This window comes from Nycticebus coucang, chromosome 7 (genome assembly GCF_027406575.1).
Source record: "Nycticebus coucang isolate mNycCou1 chromosome 7, mNycCou1.pri, whole genome shotgun sequence".
NCBI classification, from domain to species: Eukaryota; Metazoa; Chordata; class Mammalia; order Primates; family Lorisidae; genus Nycticebus; species Nycticebus coucang.
The window spans coordinates 50,201,592-50,220,125 of NC_069786.1; positions in this window are offsets into that span (position 1 = coordinate 50,201,592).

Consider the following 18,534-nt stretch of genomic DNA (forward strand, 5'->3'; position numbering starts at 1 on the left):
TAATTTTGTGTTCAGGATGAAGAACAAGGAACAGAAAAGGAAGGTAAAAGAACATAGCAAACTGTTTGTAATAGAGGAAAAATGATTTGATGGTAACAGTAAATACCTTTTTTTTTTTTTTTATTGTTGGGGATTCATTGAGGGTACAATAAGCCAGGTTACACTGATTGCAATTGTTAGGTAAAGTCCCTCTTACAATCATGTCTTGCCCCCATAAAGTGTGACACACACCAAGGCCCCACCCACCTCCCTCCTTCCCTCTTTCTGTTTCCCCCCCCATAACCATAATTGTCATTGATTGTCCTCATATCAAAATTGAGTACATAGGATTCATGCTTCTCCATTCTTGTGATGCTTTACTAAGAATAATGTCTTCCACGTCCATCCAGGTTAATATGAAGGATGTAAAGTCTCCATTTTTTTTAAAGGCTGAATAGTATTCCATGGTATACATATACCACAGCTTGTTAATCCATTCCTGGGTTGGTGGGCATTTAGGCTGTTTCCACATTTTGGCAATTGTAAATTGAGCTGCAATAAACAGTCTAGTACAAGTGTCCTTATGATAAAAGGATTTCTTTCCTTCTGGGTAGATGCCCAGTAATGGGATTGCAGGATCAAATGGGAGGTCTAGCTTGAGTGCTTTGAGGTTTCTCCATACTTCCTTCCAGAAAGGTTGTACTAGTTTGCAGTCCCACCAGCAGTGTAAAAGTGTTCCCTTCTCTCCACATCCATGCCAGCATCTGCAGTTTTGAGATTTTGTGATGTGGGCCATTCTCACTGGGGTTAGATGATATCTCAGGGTTGTTTTGATTTGAATTTCTCTAATATATAGAGATGATGAACATTTTTTCATGTGTTTGTTAGCCATTCGTCTGTCATCTTTAGAGAAAGTTCTATTCATGTCTCTTGCCCATTGATATAAGGGATTGTTGGCTTTTTTCATGTGGATTAATTTGAGTTCTCTATAGATCCTAGTTATCAAGCTTTTGTCTGATTGAAAATATGCAAATATCCATTCCCGTTGTGTAGGTTGTCTCTACAGTAAATACCTTTTTAATTCACATCTTTGAGAAGGAGTTCAGACACAATTTGTTTTTTGTTTTTTTTTGTGTGTGTGTGCCTAAAAGAATCCTTTGCATTTATTAAGTGGTGTCTTGAGCCTTGCTTATATCACTCCTAAGATGGCATTCTCATTCCAAAGGTGTGCTCTCCCTATAAAGTACCAATTTTCAGCAGATCACAGTAATTATTTTTAACTATTTAAAATGAAGCAAATACATTGAAACAAAAAATCCATATATCATTTTTATTACTCAAGTAAACTTTTAAAATCTGGGAAACCAGAGGCCCTGGAAGGACCTGAATCCAGTGCAGACATGGCCGTTCTGGTTGAATACTTTGTTATGAATGTCATGTATTCAAGTCTTGTTTCTAAACATTCTTACTGGGGCCTACAGTAGTCTTAATTCCAAGCTGGTTTAAGTCTTAATGACTCTAATTGGATTTTTACCGAAAGTTTCATATGTTTAATAATGTCTTTCCACTTTGAAGGAAATTCAATTAACTCCTGATCCTATGTGAGCTCTTGAAATTATTTGACTTCCGGTGGCCTGGTAATGTTTCTTTCTCTTGAAGTTATTTTCTAGTCAGGCTTGTGAGCTTTCATTTTATACATGTGCAGATTAACATTTGTTCATGAACTGTAGAAATCTCTCATGGTTTCTGGTTGGTGTTCAGCCCTAGATGATCTCTCCTCTCCTCCCTCTTGAATGTGGGCAGGACTTGTGACTGGCTTGTAGCTGAAGGAATATGGCAAGAGTGATGAGACGTCAAACCCATAAATATTTATACTGCATAAAACTCCCTCTTACCTGGATAGAGAAGGGACTCACTCTCCAACTGGTCTTCAAGAAAGAAATGACCATTTTAGGAGCTGCTTCTGAAAAGGGCCATGTAGCAAGGAACTGCGGGTGGCTTCTAGGATCTGAGGGAAATCTCCAGTAAATATCCAATAAGAAGTCAGAACCTTCAGTTCTATGGACACAAGGAAATACATTCTGCCAATAACTTGAGGAACATTTAAAGCATATCTTTGTTCAGTTGAGCTCCAGATGAGACCACAGCCCTAGTAGTCCCTGAATTGCAGGTTTGTGACCTTGTGAAGCAGGGAACTCAGATAAGCTGTCCCTGTACTTCTGATTTACAAAAGCTGTGAGATAATAAATGTGTATAGTTTTCAGCTACTCAGTTTGTGGTAATTTAGTACATAGCATAGAAAACAAACAAATTCTAATGTAGACTTCTGGAGCTCTATGTGTGCATAGATATATCCTTTTTGGTACTCTGTATTACAAATTTTAGCCACTTAGGTACTGCAACTTCTGACCTGTCTCTCCAAAACATCAGATTGCCTCGCTCTTTTTGGGTCCTTTAGACTATTCCTCATATCAGAATTACCTTCAGGTAGAAAACAGAAAGAAAGGTAAGATTCACTCTATTTGCTTCTTTTTCTGCAGGGATTGGAGTCCTTTGCTGCTTGTTGTACAGTGCTTAAAAATAGTCATTCATGGGCGGTGCCCATGGCTCAGTCAGTAAGGCGCTGGCCCCATATACCGAGGGTGGCAGGTTCAAACCCGGCCCCGGCCAAACTGCAACAAAAAAATAGCCGGGTGTTGTGGCGTGTGCCTATAGTCCCAGCTACTCAGGAGGCTGAGGCAGGAGAATCGCCTAGGCCCAGGAGTTGGAGGTTGCTGTGAGCTGTGTGACGCCACGGCACTCTACCAAGGGCGATAAAGTGAAACTCTGTCTCTACAAAAAAAAAAAAAAAAATAGTCATTCATGGGGTGGGCATGGTGGGTTATGGCTATAATCCTAGTGCTTTGGGAGGCCAAGATGAGAGGATTGCTTGATGTCAAGAGTTCAAGACCAGATTGAGCAAGAGCAAGACCCCATCTCTACCAAAAGTGGAAAAATAGCAGGGTGTAGTAGTGTTCACCTGTAGTCTTAGCTACTTGGGAAGCTGAGGCAGGAGGATCTCTTGAGCCCAGGAGTTTGTGGTTTCAGTGAGCATTGATAATTTTATTGTACTTCAATCTTCAGTCTGGACAACAGAGAAACATCCTGTTCTCTCCCTCCACCTCCCCCCTCCCCCACAAAAAACTTATGTTTATCTATTTTGCTCAGATTTTTGTTCAGGTAAGGGTTGTAAGTTCTGGTTCTGTTATTCCATCATGTCATGAGTAAAACTGATCTTCATTTTTGGAAATACTATTCTCTGAGTGTCAAATTCTAGGTTGGAAGTTTTTTTCCTTTCAGTGTTCTGAGGAAAGTCGATACACAAGGGCTATCAGGAAAGTATCCAGTCATTGTTAACAGCATTTTTCGTATTACATTGCTGGATGCTTTTTGGACAGTCCTCTTACTCTATCTTCCATTGTATCTACTGATAATTCATCCATAGCTTTTGTGATTGCTCCTTTAAAAACAGTGTCTTTCTTTTTAAATATAGCTGTTTTTAAGATTCTTCTTTTGGCATTTGTTTTCAGTGATTTTGTCTGATGTTACTAATGTGATTTCTTTGTATGTATTGCACTTATGGTTTGTATTGCTTCTTAAGTCTACCCCTTGTGTCTTTCATCAGTTAGAAGAAATTATCAACCATTGTCACTTCAGTTATTTTTCCAGTCTTGTGTTTCTTATCTCTCTTTCAAGGACTTCAGTTATGCTTATGCTAGACATTTTCACTGAATCTCTTGCCTTATATATATATATATATTTGTATATTTTCCATCATTTTTGTCACTTTAAGCATCATTATGGGTATTTTCTTCTGATTTATATTCTAATTCACTAAATCTCTTTTCAGCTGTATGTAATTTACTGTTAAATCAATACTTGGGGAGCTTAGAGCTTAATTTCAGTTACTGTGTTTTTTTAGTCATGGAATTTGCATTTGGTTATGATTTATTGTCCAGAGTTTCTGCCAGACATGTAAATCTTATCTTTTATTTCCTTGAGCAAATTAAGTGCAGTTATGTTTAAATCCATGTCTGACAACTCCATTATATGTGCTTTCTGTGTAAAACAAATGCTAGCAGGGTTCTACCCAAAATTTCTGGGCATTTATCTCTGTATATCCAAGTATTCTTCAAGTATCTCTTCCTTCATGCACTTTCACTTTTGCTTGTGGGTGTATGTTTGGCTATGCACAGTGACAGCTGGAAATGTTGAAGAGGGAATGTGTACAGAAGTAGCCCTTATCCAAAGATTATTGGGAAGCTGGAAGCTAGTGGATAAGTATATGATTTTTCTTACTTTTTTGGCAGGATAACTGAGACATATTTTAAATTACCTCTTTAAGTTCCCTAAGAACATTGAACTTCATTGAACTTATCCTCAGGAGTAATTGGTTCAATAATTCATCCTTTTTAAGTTCCCACTCCTTGCCCCAATTTCTTACCTCTCTATTATTGTAATGGAATTTCCTGGGAACATGTTTCCTCAAAAATATTTACACTTGGTGACCTTTCTCAAGATTTGATTCCGGGCGGGTCCCATATTACTTTGCTTTCTCTCTCCCTTACATATTGTTAATGTTGATTGAGAATTAGACATTGTATATAAAAATTTATGAAAAAAATAACTGAGATTCTGAGTGATGTTACCTTTTTGTAAGAATAATTTATTTGGTAGCAAGAACACTTGTCTAGAACAAAGATTGGTAAACTTTTTCATATAGGTCAACATAGTAAATATTTTAGGTTTTGAGGGTCATGTGGTTTTGCTCAATTCTGCTATCACTGTCACAAGAACACCACCATACACAATACACAACCAAATAAATGTGGCTATTTTCTAAGGAAATGCAATTTACAAAAACAGGTAGAAGGTCAAAATTGACCTGTAGTCAAATATTTTAGTTCTGATCTCTGGTCTACAGGAATTTGTAATCCTAGTTAATTTTAATCAAATCAGAGGTTGAGATACTTTCAAGCTGAGCTTCTGTCTCTGTGAGGACCAGTATGCTTCAGATTGATGTTCATTCCTTTTAGACTTTGTGGTCTCCTATCTAAAGACTGGGGGTATTTTTGGTACTTCCCCTAATCTTTGATAGAATTCAAGTTTCAAATTTGTAAACTCAGTTTCAGGGATATTTTTAAATTGTTACTTGTCTGCCTCAGCTACCTTTTCAAATATTGGGAAAAGCAATCCTAAATCTTGGGTAACCTCATTCAATTTTTTTGCCTTATTTCTTGTGGTCTTGACTTATAATTCTTTACTACCATGATAGCTCTTTAATGATTTAAAATAAGTTTATTTTGTTGGGTTTTTTAAATATTTTGTATGGTTTTAGCTTTTTCTATGGGAGAGTTAGTCCAAATCATAGAGTTTTCCATTATTGGACCCAGACCCCCTATACCCTGCTTGTAGTGGTCTATGGTCAATATAATGTAGGCAACATTCCAGTGAAGGAAGGAAAGGCCCCTGAATTTGGCAATTTCTAGGCTTCATGGGAAAGAATTTAAGAGTTAGCCAACTAGCTAGTGGAAAGTTTTACTGACAGAGAGAGAGACAGATCCTGCTCCACAGGCAGAGGAGGGGTCTTTTTCCTAGAAGGAGGGGGACTCATTATGGGGAAATGTTAACTTTTAAAATGTTTAAAAAAAAAAAAAAAAAGGGAAACAGCCATACATGACCAGCATTGTTTTGTGGTCAGGCCAGAAAGATTAACCATAAACTGCTGTCGCAGAAAGAAAAGCACAAACAGTTTGTAAGGCATCTGGCTTAGTAATTAACTCCTCTCGGGTGGTCACTGGCTGGCGACTTGCTGGAGGCTTCCTCGTTCATGATGGTTAGGGTCTGGCTTCAGTCAAAATGCACTCATGCTCTCTTGATCTTCCTTTTTTGTTTTATATTTACATCGAATACTTCTTATTCCTTGAAAATTTCCTGGCTTCCTGTCATTAATTCTTGGACTTCAAAATTCATATATATAATTTTTTCAATATGTTGGTCTTTCAGACACTTGACTTTGTTTCTGCCAGTGATCATGCCCTCCACTATGAATCCATTGCTCACTTTCATGGTTATAACTTACCTAGATCTCACCGTTATTAATAACTGCATTTCAGCCTCAGACCAATATATCTTTTCTTTCTAGTTTATTGTGTCTAGAGCCCCTTCTTGACCTTTAATAGTCTCATTTTGCTTGTTCTTCCTTATTTTCTGTACCTGTAAGTGCTCTACTGTCTTGGATCTTAGTGACTTCTTTTCTGCCTAAACTCACCTTCAAGATCACTTCGAGTCTTGTGGCTTCCCTTTAAGGTAAGGCAGAAATCCACAGGAGAGATATTCAGAACAAGTTAAGGAAAGTGTCCACAATTCAGGAACTGGGAATTTATTTTGGAGTTATGGTTTTATTTCTAAGCCAAGAAAAGAAAAATGCTCAAAAGGAGATAGGAAAGAAAAGAGAAGCCTTGAAATTGAAGGAATTGAAGCCTTGGAAAGCAAGCTTTCTAGACATTTTTGGTTTCTGTGGGAGCAAATTACTGAAATCTTAGCAGATTATTCCAGGGTATGAATAGTTTAAATGCTTTGGGGAAATAATGAATAGACTTAAGTAACATGAAAGTGCTTCTAATTGTTTGCAAACAAATATTCTTTTTTGTTTGTTTGTTTGCCCTCTACTTTTTAAACAAACCAACTCATTAGGAAGAATCCTCTGCTATAGTTTCAGTCCTTGGAATTTCCAATATATCATACTGATGATGAATAAAAACATTGTAGATATTACTTCCATGAAGCCAATTAGCTACACTGGAGCCAGTGCTGAGTCTTCTAAAAGTTCTAAAAAATTATTTTGCTGTAGCATCTGACATCTTTTGTTCCAGTTTATTCCATTCCTACTACCATAATAATAAAATAAAAACAACCTGTAATTGCTTCTGTCTGGAGAACAGTAAGAATTAAGTTCTCTGTTTCATCTTGTACCATCAAAGTGTTTACCCTTGTGGTTCTCAGTGCAGAATCTTGTCCTATTTTTATAAAATTTTGAAATGTTATGATACCTAGTACCAATACTTCCACCCTAGAAAATCTTCTAGGTCCACCTAGGTACTCTGAAATACTCTGAATACTCCTTGGCTTCAGGAGTATTCCTAGAGTTTTCCTAGGAATATTAATGTATTATTTCTATAGGTTAAGTAGAAGATTCTCAAAATGGAATGCAGATTATCATCTTTCTTTTTTGGGGGGGGTCTGCCCTGGGGGCAGGGTCCACTAAGACCTGTGGAATTGGCTGGACCGACTGAAGAAATATAAAGTTGGGAATGACATTAAAGAAAGAGACAAGAGACACAGAATAGAATTTTCAAAGGTGGGAGCTCAGGGGATGACACCCCCATTTGTGGGGTTCTGGAGATGGCCCCAGCTCTGTTCCACTCAGCTTTTATTCAAATCTCTTTGCCCAGGTGGTAAACTGAGGGAGGGAATGAAGGCACCAGCAGTTTCTCCAAGTGAGTATATCAGCTCCTATTGTTATTATTATTAACTTTAAGGACCTGATTGGTCTTGAGAAATCTGAAACTTGATCCTTGTGTGGGGGTAGCCTTCTGTTGGGAGTCACACACATCTTCCTAGGGAGATGTTAAACTCCACTAGTTCCCAGTAGAGTTAAATCCCACTGGCATTAATCTCCTCTGAGGAATTGGTGGGAAAGAGGTTTTTTTCCTTTCATCAGCACTGACTTTTCTTTGTTCCAATTCCCTCAGCTTACTTTTTAATTTTCCCTTTTTCTGGGGGTACCTTACCCTGCCAAGAATGGGGTCTTAGGTCCCCATTCTGCCTGCATTTTTTAGCATTTAGGATTATACAGAAATGTACACATTCTTGTACAAAGATGGAGAAAATACTAATGAAGTGACATTTGATATCAGAAATCCTGTCCCCACCCCTGCTCAGATTCTAATGCATAATTGAATCTCTCAGGTTTCCATAGCAAGTTTTCATTATTTAGAAAGTTGTGATGTAATAGCTTGGAGAACCTACCTGTTATAAAGGCCTTGTTACATCACATAATAGCTCTACACTTGAATGAATTTTGATAGTCTCTGCCTAGATAAACCCATCTGCAAATGAGTTGTGAGGATCAAAAGAGATAAGCACTATAAAATGCTTCCAACAGTGCCTGACACACAAGATGTACTCAGTTGATATAATCCAGCACCACCTTTTTGGTCATAATTTTTTATAGTCATTGCATTATCGTCAACATTTGTAAAAAGTAGATAAAAACTCATGAAAGCATTCATAATATGTTAACCAGGAAAAATGAAAATATGGAATACTAATTAAGCTATATAAAACATATTAGCATGTGAGGAAGAACTAAATAGTTATTTACAATAGTAAAACTAGTTATGCAATCATGAATTTCTTCCTAGTAATATTTGCTTTATACACTACTGTCTTAATTAAAATATCATAGAGTATCTCCTTACTATTTCATTCATCTTCCTCACCTGCCAATTAATTTAGTTTCCCTTCGTTATCAGTTTGGTCAATGAAAATATGCAGTGAGATTTTCCATGGAAGACATCTATATTACTGCACTAATCCTCAATCAAATATCCTTAAAAGATAGTTCAATCTCCAAGTGAAAACTTCCAAGTTACTCCTCCTAACACAGAGAGTTCTAATTGTTGGAAAATGTCTCCTTATGCTGGCCTTAAATCTCTCCCCAGATTATGGGCATTTATTGATTCCAGTTCTGCCTTCTGCAGCTGTACTGCATGCCAACATGTCTGAGGAAAAAAATCCCTTCACTTTTGTAATAAGGTATTTGAAATAAGCCTAATCAAACAATATGTCTATGAATGTGCATATTTGTTTTACTCTGAATTCCAATAGTGAGAAAATAATGCACATTTAAATAAGATGTGGCTACTTTTTATTCATTTTAGGATTAAAATTTTAATTATATAAATAAATTCATTGAAGGCTATGGGTAAATATACTTTATTCTGTTTTTAAATTTAAATGTCAATTCAAAACTCAACTTAGATATGTTGAGTTGAAACATGGTGGAAGTATTTTCTTTTATTTTATATGGTGCTCATACTGTTATGTGTTACAAACTTTCATTTTATAGAGAATGAGGTTTTAGAGCGTTCTGAATAACATAAAACACAATATACTAATCATAGTTACCTTGGTGGTAGGTTTTTCTTTTGCAAACACTGTTTTACACAGTTTGTTCCAAAGATTACTAAATTGTTTGAAAGGGTCATAAATTGGATTTGAAATATTTTCCCTCAATTTTTGGTAGTTTATCTTTAACCTGATTTTTATTTTGGAATAAATTTTAACTTACAATTACATTAACATTGTAACTCAATCTGAACTTAAGATACTCATTTTATAAAAACAATGTTTGGTAGGAGTTTAGTGTATTTATCATTTTAGAATAAATGCACTTATATAGTTATCCATTTTTATAATTTTTACAATTTGATGTTACATAACTGATAAACAATAAAGCTGCAGCATTGTGATTTTGCTAAGTTGTATTTAGAGATTTAACTTTTCCCCCCTCCTTAAACATATAAAGATGAAACAGAGCAGAGAAAAAATAAAGTTCTAAAAATATATTCTGTACCAGTTAATATTTTCAGGTAAAATGTGATTATTTCACTCTGTATGTGACAGAATGAATTAGTGTCAGTCTTAATGCCAGAATTATGAGGTGGGAAATATGTGTTTTCTCTAAGCATTTTTTCCCTCTAATTTGCCCCCTATTTAGAATTAGGAAGAAGAATGATTGAATTAACCTAGAAAGAGAATTATATGTATGTTCACACCAACTAATACCTTATTCAATAGACAATTGGATGTAACCAAATATTTATTAAGCTTGTACTGTGTGGTAAACTATGTATTTCTGTAAGCACATTTAATAATATAGATGTAAAGTACTGTATACATTAGCAGATGAATGAACTCAGGCTAAAGGATTAAACAGTTCTCCTAAAGTCATAAAGCATCTGGAGCTGCCATGTTAACACAGATTAAGTCTTAACTCTATAGTTGTGACATTTCCTGCTCCTCCATGCTACTGCTACAATAAGAAGATAATAGATAATCAAAGTAGTAATGTAAAAAGCTAGAGTTCATATGAGACATTCCTGATGTCAGTCTTTGGAAATTGCATGCCCTGAACCTGTCTGAAATTCTTCCATTATAACATAATACTGTTTGTGCTGTATTGAAACACTAAATACTTTTGCACATGGAATAAAAATTAATTACTACAATAATTCTGTGAACTGAGTGTGATTATTATATATCAATCACATAAGTCATAGATTTAGGGCTATGAGTATAGAATGAAAAGTGCAAGAACTTTAAGAGACTCCCAGAGCTCCCCCCCCCTCCTTCCCCATTTGATAAATCTAGGCAATTCTGTGTAATCACAACACACCTTTGCGTATGGTCCTCTCTCTCCCTGCTTCCCTATCTCCATCTCTCCTTTCTCTTTCTCATGCACATGCACACATATAATAGTTTTCTTCTCTTCATAACTTGAATTTGGACCTGGCCCTGGTAATGGATCTGTACAATTTCTTCTTCAGAAGTTGTTTAAAGGATTTAAAGCAGGAAAGATTAGAAGCAAATTTAATATTTATTGTGGCCAATATTTCAACCTTCAACTTGTATGACTACACACACAATATAAAGTTGAAGTAATCAGCAATGGACACTGACAAAAAAAGATGAATAGAACACTACCACACTTATCAATTATCTCAATAAATGTTAATGGCTTGAATTCCCCACTGAACAGACATAGATTGGCTGACTGGATTAAAAAACACAAGCCATCCATTTGCTGTCTGCAAAAAACACACCTGGCTTCAAAAGACAAATTAAGGCTCTGAGTCAAGGGTTGGAAGACAATTTTTCAGGCAAATGAATTCAGAAGAAAAGAGGAGTTGCAATCTTATTTTCACATTCATGTGGATTTAAAGCAACTAAAGTCAAAAAAGACAAAGATGGTCACTTTATATTGGTCAAGGGAAAAATACAGCAAGAAGATCTTTCAATTTTAAATATTTATGCACCCAATTTAAATGCTCCCAGATTCTTGAAACAGACCTTACTCAGTACGAGCAATATGATATCTGATAATACGATAATAACAGGGGACTTTAACACTCCTATTACAGAGCTGGACAGATCCTCTAAACAGAAATAAAACAAGGATATAAGAGATTTAAATGAGACCCTAGAACAACTGTGCTTGATAGACGCATATAGAACGCTCCACCCCAAAGATAAAGAATATACATTCTTCTCATCACCCCATGGAACATTCTTCAAATTTGATCATATCCTGGGACACAAAACAAATATCAACAGAATCAAAAGAATTGAAATTTTACCTTGTATCTTCTCAGACCATAAGGCACTAAAGATGGAACTCAACTCTAACAAAAAATGCTCAACTCCATGCAAAGGCATGGAAATAAAACAATCTTCTGTTGAATAACACATGGGTGCAGGAAGAAATAAAGCAGGAAATCATTAACTTCCTTGAGCATAACAACAATGAAGACACAAGCTACCAAAACCTGTGGGATACTGCAAAAGCAGTTTTGAGAGGAAAATTCATCACTTTAGATGCCTACATTCGAAAAACAGAAAGAGAGAGCATTAACAATCTCACAAGCCATCTTACGGAATTGGAAAAAGAAGAACAATCTAAGCCTAAACTCAGTAGAAGAAAAGAAATATCCAAAATCAAATCAGAGATCAATGAAATTGAAAACAAAAGAATCATTCAGAAAATTAATGAAACAAGGATTTGGTTTTTTGAAAAAAGAAATAAAATAGATAAACCATTGGCCAGGCTAACGAGAAATAGAAAAGTAAAATCTCTAGTAACCTCAATCAAAAATGATAAAGGGGAAATAACAACTGATCCCACAGAGATACAAGAGATCATCTCTGAATACTACCAGAAATTCTATGCCCAGAAATTTAACAATGTGAAGGAAATGGATCAATATTTGGAATCACACCCTCTCCCTAGACTCAGCCAGGAAGAAATAGAGCTCCTGAAAAGACCAATTTCAAGCACGGAGATCAAAGAAACAATAAAAAATCTTCCAACCAAACAATGCCCTGCTCCAGATGACTTTACACCAGAATTCTATCAAACCTTCAAGGAAGAGCTTATTCCTGTACTGCAGAAATTATTCCAAAAAATTGAGAAAGAAGAACTCCTCCCAAACACATTTGATAAAGCAAACATCACCCTGATACCAAAACCAGGGAAAGACGCAAACCAAAAGGAGAATTTCAGACCAATCTCACTCATGAATATAGATGCAAAAATTCTCAACAAAATCCTAGCCAAAAGGTTACAGCTTATCATCAAAAAAGTCATTCATCATGATCAAGTAGGCTTCATCCCAGGGATGCAAGACTGATTTAACATACGCAAGTCCATAAACGTTATCCACCATATTAACAGAGGGAAAAATAATGATCCTCTCAATAGATGCGGAAAAAGCATTTGATAAAATCCAGCATCCTTTTCTAATTAGAACACTGAAGAGTATAGGCATAGGTGGCACATTTCTAAAACTGATTGAAGCTATCTATGACAAACCCTCAGCTAATATTTTACTGAATGGAGTAAAACTGAAAGCTTTTCCTCTTAGAACTGGAACCAGACAAGGTTGTCCTCTGTCACCTTTACTATTCAACATATTGCTGGAAGTTCTAGCCAATACAATTAGGCAAGACAAGGAAATAAAGGGAATCCGAATGGGAACAGAGGAGGTCAAACTCTCCCTCTTTGCTCATGACATGATCTTATACTTAGAGAACCCCAAAGAATCGACCACAAGACTCCTAGAAGTCATCAAAAAATCCAGTAATGTTTCAGGATATAAAATCAATGTCCACAAATCAGTAGCCTTTGTATACACCAATAACAGTGAAGATGAGAAGCTAATTAAGGACACAACTCCCTTCACCATAGTTTCAAAGAAAATGAAATACCTAGGAATGTGCATAACGAAGGAGCTGAAGGACCTCTATAAAGAAAATTATGAAATCCTCAGAAAGGAAATAGCAGAGGATATTAACAAATGGAAGAACATACCATGTTCATGGATTGGAAGAATCAACATTGTTAAAATGTCTATACTTCCCAAAGCAATCTACCTATTCAATGCCATTCCTATCAAAATACCAACATCGTACTTTCAAGATTTGGAGAAAATGATTCTGCGTTTCGTATGGAATGGGAAAAAAATCTGTATAGCTAAGACAGTTCTTAGTAATAAAAATACAGCTGGGGGCATCAGCATACCACATTTTAGTCTGTACTATAAAGCCATAGTGGTCAAGACAGCATGGTACTGGCACAAAAATAGAGACATAGACACTTGGAATTGAATTGAAAACCAAGAAATGAAACTAACATCTTACAACCGCTTAATCTTCGATAAACCAAACAAGAACATACCTTGGGGGAAAGACTCCCTATTCAATAAATGGTGCTGGGAGAACTGAATATCCACATGTAAAAGACTGAAACTGGACCCACACCTTTCCCCACTCACAAAAATTGATTTAAAATGGATAAAGGACTTAAATTTAAGGCATGAAACAATAAAAATCCTCAAAGAAAGCATAGGAAAAACACTGGAAGATATTGGCCTGGGGGAAGACTTCATGAAGAAGACTGCCATGGCAATTGCAACAACAACACAAATAAACAAATGGGACTTCATTAAACTGAAAAGCTTCTGTACAGCTAAGGAGACAATAACCAAAACAAAGAGACAACCTGCACAACGGGAAAGGATATTTGCATATTTTCAATCAGACAAAAGCTTGATAACTAGGATCTATAGAGAACTCAAATTAATCCACATGAAAAAAGCCAACAATCTCTTATATCAATGGGCAAGAGAAATGAATAGAACCATCTCTAAAGAAGACAGACGAATGGCTAACAAACACATGAAAAAATGTTCATCATCTCTTTATATTAGAGAAATGCAAATCAAAACAACCCTGAGATATCATCTAACCCCAGTGAGAATGGCCCACATTACAAAATCTCAAAACTGCAGATGCTGGCGTGGATGTGGAGAGAAGGGAACACTTTTACACTGCTGGTGGGACTGCAAGCTAGTACAACCTTTCTGGAAGGAAGTATGGAGAAACCTCAAAGCACTCAAGCTAGACCTCCCATTTCATCCTGCAATCCCATTACTGGGCATCTACCCAGAAGGAAAAAAATCCTTTTATCATAAGGACACTTGTACTAGACTGTTTATTGCAGCTCAATTTACAATCGCCAAAATGTGGAAATAGCCTAAATGCCCACCAACCCAGGAATGGATTAACAAGCTGTGGTATATGTACACCATGGAATACTATTCAGCTATTAAAAAAAATGGAGACTTTACATCCTTCGTATTAACCTGGATGGAAGTGGAAGACATTATTCTTAGTAAAGCATCACAAGAATGGAGAAGCATGAATCCTATGTACTCAATTTTGATATGAGGACAATTAATGACAATTAAGGTTATGGGGGGGAGGAAAAGCAGAAAGAGGGACTGAGGGAGGGGGTGGGCCTTGTTGTGTGTCACACTTTATGGGGGCAAGACATGATTGCAAGAGGGACCTTACCTAACAAATGCAATCAGTGTAACCTGGCTTATTGTACCCTCACGAATCCCCAACAGTAAAAAATAAATAAATAAATAAATAAATAAAATAAATAAAATAAAGTTGAAGTAATCCACCATTGATTATTTTTATAGATGAATTCAAAAAGATAAGTGCTTAGAGATACTATAATTTGAGTAATTATTACATGGTTCAGTTTTTCTCTTTTTGGATATAGTTTTTAATTTGGATACCTCATCCCCACTATGCCCCTGACATAATGTTTGATGGAAAAAGCCATTTAGACCAATCCATCCACAAGCCTTGAAACAAAACTGGATGACACTTAAAAAGTATTTCTTCATTTGCCTTCATAAGTAAACTGTGGACTGCAAAATGATTAGTGCGTCATAGGTACAATTCTGAAATTTGTCTTTCTTTCTCAAAGAACTGTTTTTGCTCCTCTCTCCAAGAACTATTTTTCTGAGTACACATCCTCAGCAAATATTTGTAGACATGGCTGAACAATTCAGGTTTTTATTTGGCTGGGTAATTCCCTAAAATGCCTCTATATTCCAAATGTAAGTTTCAGTGGGGCTTATTTCGGGGCTAGTGAGCCACAGAATCTCATCCAGGAACAAATGGAATTTAGTATATTCTGATACACAGACCCCTGGATATTCTAGTTATAACAGATATAAAGAATCTCATATTGCTTTATTGACTTTTAAAATGACACTCAAGAGAACACGAGCAGCTCTTCATTGTTTCCTTACCTGTTCCTAGTTTTCTGGGAGCAGAACATTTTGAGATTGAAAGTGAAGTGAGCCCATTTTTTGAGTGTCAAGAAATACAGATGAAGGGACTGGTCAATGAAAATGCTCAAACAATAGTGATACGTGTACTTTTCTTGTGGTCCCTGGTCTTTTAAAATACACATTTTACATGTGTATTTTAAATCACATTTTAAATACTCATTTTTTTTTATAGAGAAATTCTATCTATCCATCTATGTGTCATCTAGCTATAGAGAATTGAACAAACATAGGTAGTCAGTTTCTTATTTTACAGATAAGTGAAATAAAACTGTTTAACAGCTAAACTTAAGATTAAAAAGATACTGTCTAAACAGTGATAATATAGAAAGAAAAAGGCAACCTAGTAAATGCTTAATGTATAATTTTAAAAGTTAGTATACACATTGTGCCAAAATAAAGTAAAATGGTACATATCTTACATGTATCATATTATTTAATATAAAAATCATATCATATGTGCTACTATTGCTCTGATTAACAGGTAAGACAACAAAAACTGAAAATGATTAACTGTATCATTCAAGTTTACAAGTTAGTAGATAATGGATCTAAGACTCCAAATTCCTCAGCCTATGTACTTAAACATTAAAACATAAACTTGAGTAAATAGTGTTTTATCTTTCTTCCACTCTGGCTAAAGTGGTTTTGTTCTAGCTTCTAGGAAAAAGAAAATGTTATATGGAATCCATGAGGGCATCTTTTCTTTTTTCTTTTTTTTTGGGGGGGGGTTAAAGGAGAGAATTTATTTTCAAGTAAAAACTTTTTCCCTCTTTTAAAAGTTGGAAATGCTTAACAAATAAAGTGTACTTTTTCCACCATAAAGCTTTTTTCTTTTTTTTTTATTGTTAAATCATAGCTGTGTACATTAATGCAATCAAGGGGTACAATGTGCTGGTTTCATATACAATCTGAAATATTCTCATCAAACTGTTCAACGTAGCCTTCATGGCATTTTCTTAGTTATTGTATGTAGACATTTGTATTCTGCCTTTAGTAAGTTTCACCTGTACCCATTCTAAGATGCACTGTAGGTGTGGCCCCACCCATTACCCTCTGTCCACCCTAATCTCCCCACTCCTTTCCCCTTCCTTGGCCCTTTCCTCATAGTCCTGTGCTATAGTTGGGTTATAGCCTTCATGTGAAAGCTGTAATTTAGCTTCATAATAGGGCTGAGTACAGTGGATACATCTTTTCAATATCCTTCCTTAATTATGGGTCATTCCCAGATGACCCCAAGTGTTTATTATATTTGACATATTAGCTAATTTACAAATGTATTATCTAACATAGTTATTCTTTTTATGATGAGAATATTTTACATCTACTCTCCGAATTTCTCAAGCATACAGTGTATTATCATTAACTCTGGTCACCATGCTATACAACAGATCTCTTGGATTTGTTCTTCCTACCTAATTGTAATGGTGTATACTTTGACCAATATTTCCCCATCACTTTTCTCCCAACTCTCCCAATAATAATCATCATTCTACTCTCTCTTTCTTTGAGATCAACTTTTTCTAGATTCCACGTACCAGTGAGATTATGCACTATTTGTCTTCCTGTGCATGATTTGTTTTACTTAAACTATCTTCCAGGTTCATCCATGTTGTTGCAAATGACATAATTTTGTTTTGTTTTATGGGTGAATAGTATATGGGTTATCATAAAAGTCTTGAGGTACACAAAGTCAAGAAACGTAAAATCCGTGTGGGTGTAAACAAATGAAGCCCTTCCACCAACACGAATAAATCAAGCAAGTTGAAACTTGACGGGTGAATTGGAAAGGGCACTGTCAACTGTATTCCTCAGAAGTGAAATAAGCGACCATAACACAGGCTGTCTCAAAACTTTCGTAGTGACTCAGGTATTCCATCGTTCGTTTGTGTGTATGCATGTGTGCACATGTGTATAGACACTGCATTTTGTTTAGCTAGTTATCTGCTGATCATCCATTGATGATTCCTTATTTTGCCATTATGAACAGAGGAGATTTCTCAAGCAGACATCATTAGGGATAGTTCATTAGGGATTGTGAGAGAGAGGCTAGACATTTGGTCTCGTTAATCAGATACTTCTCTTCATTTGGCATTATCTTCTCTAAAGGTGTCTATAATGAAGAGGAATCAGTGGAGGGGAAGTTTACTCCGTCACACCCGTCTTCGCTGCTCTGACAATCTACTCTAATCCTATAAATGGAAACCACAATTAGAAACATGCTACCACTCCCACTGCAAACAAGCTCTGGGGATTGCAGCTGTTTGTTGCTGTAGTACATTTGCTTTACTTCTGCTCCTGATCACCCTTTGTTCTAATTCTGGATGGGTAACTTTTGTCAGGGACTGTGTGGGAAAACTCTCTTCTGCAACGTATGTGGTTCTTGGGTCTCTTAGATAATCTTGCAACTAAAAATAGCAATAATATTTGATATGAACAAATAAAAATTTAAAGGTGAAAATTTGTGCGTGCACTAATGATATATTATGAAAATATTTTATAATTGAGTACATAAAATGAAAGTGCAATATGCATTTCAAGATAATGATTTTAAAAGTCTAATTGTTATGTATAAATGAATCTTATTCATTTAATTTTGTCCAACAAGCCCTAGTATTTACAATACATACTACATATTTGTGAAAGTATGAACTTAAAAAAAATAGATTCTGTTCTACCCAAGAAAAACAGGCCCCCAAATTAACTATATTGAATCAGAATTCAATATATTTCTGAATATTTATTTGGTTTTCAAAGTATTTTTACAATATGTTAATAAAACTTGTGTCTTTAGAGAGCTGTGTAGGTAAATTAAAACATTTTCAAAATTAACCCAATTTGACAACATAAATTATATCTTAGTATTATCACATCTATTATCTCTTGTCCCATCAGCTTTCATAATTCCATACTTGGCTCACATTATTTTATATAACTTCTAATGACCTTTCAACTTTTTTCAGGGTCTGTAAAGACCACATCTCTTTCAAAGAGTAGTTCATATGCCAGTACAATATTTGTATTT